Source organism: Brachyhypopomus gauderio, chromosome 2, assembly GCF_052324685.1.
Source record: "Brachyhypopomus gauderio isolate BG-103 chromosome 2, BGAUD_0.2, whole genome shotgun sequence".
In the NCBI taxonomy this organism is placed as follows: Eukaryota; Metazoa; Chordata; class Actinopteri; order Gymnotiformes; family Hypopomidae; genus Brachyhypopomus; species Brachyhypopomus gauderio.
In genome coordinates this window covers 7,295,973-7,299,777 of record NC_135212.1, presented here as the reverse complement: position 1 = coordinate 7,299,777, position 3,805 = coordinate 7,295,973, and positions in this window count along the sequence as shown.

The window sequence follows — 3,805 nt, the reverse complement described above, 5'->3', positions numbered from 1 at the left end:
TGGTTTGGTTAGGATGGTCCTACAGTGGTTTGGTTAGGATGGTCCTACAGTTGTTTGGTTATGCTTGATAGCATGCTGCCGACTAACATGATTGGCAGCCTGGTGGTTAGTCTACGTGTGGCCAGAGTTCTTTGCATGCAGATGCTTAGCAGCGAGACTGGAGTTGTTGCTCTGATGCAGAATGGGTTGTGCTTATTGTCCTGGAGAGGGAGGCAGTATGTATTGAGACTGCTCAATTGTTCCACAGTTGTTGTGTCCGTTTCTGTTGAGTTCCTTCCCCCGAGCAAGAGTCCAGTCCTTATCATTGTTATTGTTCACAGGATTTGGAGTTGAGGCCAAGATGAGCTTGGGCTTTGCCCCCAGTACATCCCAGCGACAGTGCAGGGAGGCCCGTTGCTGGGACGGTTTTAACAGCAGTTTGCGTAGCAAGAATTGAGTCCAGAAATTCCTCATCTACTCTTATAGAGTGTAAGGTATGAGTTATTTCCTGAAGTTCTGCAACCCTTTGGGATAATTTGATACACTCAGAGCAAGTAGAAGGCGTGGCAGCAGAAGCCATAATGAAAAAGCACAGGACACACAGGCCTCAAATATCTAACTTAAAATGTAAAATGCAGCTATTGACACTCAGGGCAAAAAATTCTGGCAGGAATTTCACAGCTGGGAACAACACCAATCGCTGACAGAAACAAAAATTCACAAGTGCTCATTTACACGGTTAAAGCACAAGAACAATTCACTCACAATGTTGAGGATCAATCAGACCGTCCCAACGTCAAAAGTGCAAAATTATCCTGCGAAGAAAAATAAAATGCTGACACAGAGAAAGCAATGAAGTAAAGAATCCTTTTATCTTTGTAAAAATAACTTTTAACTTGTAAAACTACTTAAAAAAAACAGAACAGGCAGAGAACAGCAGAAATCGTCCCAATTTGAGTTGTTATAACGTATATAAATATTATATTTGCTCATTAAGAGAGAAATTTATATACTGTGTGTTGATTCCTCTCTGGTCGCTCATGCTCTACAACACATGTTAGAATGAATATTGTGGTAAATTAAGATGATCTGGGTTCTTTAATAAGGTTCACAGATCATTCTTCCCCAGCTGTTTCATCCTACTGCTCTATGTGAATTCTGCTTCCATTAATGTGAGATACAGTGATGTATCATAGCTTCCCCTCCTTGGTGTTGCAGTTCCCATGTCGTCAGTGCCACGTGGTTGTGTTTATGTCTTCACCTCGTTACGTGTCTCATCTCCACCCTGTGGCGTTTTCACCTGTGTGTCACTTTTCCTTTATTGACCTGTGGAGTCTGGATACTGCCTGCTGGTCCCTAGCAGGTTTATTGACCTGTGGAGTCTGGATACTGCCTGCTGGTCCCTAGCAGGTTTATTGACCTGTGGAGTCTGGATACTGCCTGCTGGTCCCTAGCAGGTTTATTGACCTGTGGAGTCTGGATACTGCCTGCTGGTCCCTAGCAGGTTTATTGACCTGTGGAGTCTGGATACTGCCTGCTGGTCCCTAGCAGGTTTATTGACCTGTGGAGTCTGGATACTGCCTGCTGGTTCCTAGCAGGTTTATTGACCTGTGGAGTCTGGATACTGCCTGCTGGTTCCTAGCAGGTTTATTGACCTGTGGAGTCTGGATACTGCCTGCTGGTTCCTAGCAGGTTTATTGACCTGTGGAGTCTGGATACTGCCTGCTGGTTCCTAGCAGGTTTCACTGTGTGTCTTCGCTGGTCGGTTCTTTTCAGCTCTTGCCCTTGACGGTATTTTTAGGTTCCTTTATTTTCCAGTACAGACGGTTAACACAACGATTATGGAACTGCCTTTAATAAACATCACTCACCACTACACTTGTGTCATATCTGTACGTGCCCTGTATGACACAGCAGTCATGATTCAGACTCCCTATTTTCCCAGACTGATGTTAAAAGCCTGTTCAGAACTTTTGGGCATGTTCTTTCTGGTTTTAGCTGCCACTTTATAATGGCTTTGCTATTCTTGTGACTGTTTCATTATTTGGTTTGGAGATGAATAGTAAATTTGCTTGGTGGAATTATCTCTACCTTTTCTTTAATTGCCATTATGGGAAGGGTTATTGTTAATGCCACATCTTCAAACATCATTTCACAGTGGAAATCCATTTGTTTTTATACTGTTCACATTTATCAGGAAAAAAAAATCTTCATTCCTTGTATTAGCCAAACATTAATTTGTTAGTCTGATTTAAAGCTCTAATACAATTGCTCTCCGGGTGGAGATTTTTGCCTTATTGATCTTGCAGTAAGTCTTGGCAAAGATGAATCTCTTCAACAATATTCAAATCTTTCTAAACTACTACATCTATTCAATAGTTTGGAGTTACACATGAAGAATTCCTGTCTCTTTTTTCCTTAGTGAGTACTAGCCAGCAGATTAGGGCAGAAGTCCAACTCCTGCTGAATGAAAACACAGGGCCGCTAACACTCCACTCCTCTTTATTTTCCCAGTGACAGCATGACTGCCAAATCAATAATTTAGAACACAGAGCCTTGGAAAAGCACACTTTGCATTCTGTGCATATTCAGAGCCACTAATTGTATCCGCTGCACTGACTATGATAAGGCCCTTGTTTTTGCATGCCGATTCAGGTAGACATGATTTAACGATGAGAGCATGCCTGCACATAAACATCCAGCCAGGAGGCTGACGTGCTGGAGGCTCAGTATCAGTAACTAAACAGCAAGATACAAACCCCACTCCCTGTCTTCCTCTATTCTCCTACCCTCTCCCAGTGGAAGGCCAGGACATCCCGGCCCCCCATCACCTCGTCTAAGCCAGCCCCCCCTCCCCTCCCCCCCTCCCAACCCCGGTGACCTCTGAGCCTCTGAGCTGTGTTTAAGTGTGGTGGTCTCAGGCAGATGAACACTGTTTGAGTGGTGGTCTCTGGTAGATGAATGCTGTTTGAGTGTGGTGGTCTTTGGTAGATGAACGCTGTTTGAGTGTAGTGGTCTCTGGTAGATGAATGCTGTTTGAGTGTGGTGGTCTCAGGCTGATGAACACTGTTTGAGTGGTGGTCTCTGGTAGATGAATGCTGTTTGAGTGTGGTGGTCTCTGGTAGATGAACGCTGTTTTAGTGTGGTTTTGAATGCTGAAACTCTAATACTCTTGCTTTCTACTTGCCAGGAGATGTGCGTGTGGAACATCGTCTCTGTAATCAGTGAGAAGTGGTTGCCAAGCCACAACCACAATCCCAGAGAACAAATCAAATGAAAAGCATGGAGCAGTGTCTGGCATCTCACACAACAATAATCTGGAGAGCACAAACCGCACTCAAGGAACTTTACTACAACACTACACCAGACAACACAGTATGCCGGCCAACACTACACCAGACAATACAGTACACCAGACAACACAGTACGCCAGCCAACACTACACCAGACAATACAGTACACCAGACAACACAGTACGCCAGCCAACACTACACCAGACAATACAGTACACCAGACAACAGAGTACGCCAGCCAACACTACACCAGACAATACAGTACACCAGACAACACATTACACCAGACAACACAGTACACAAGACAACACATTACCAGACAATACAGTACACCAGGCAACAAATTACACCAGACAACACATTACACCAGACAACACAGTAGAATACAATACACCAGACAACACATTACCAGACAATACAGTACACCAGACAACACATTACACCAGACAACACATTACCAGACAATACAGTACACCAGACAACACATTACACCAGACAACACATCACCAGACAACACTACACCAGACAACACA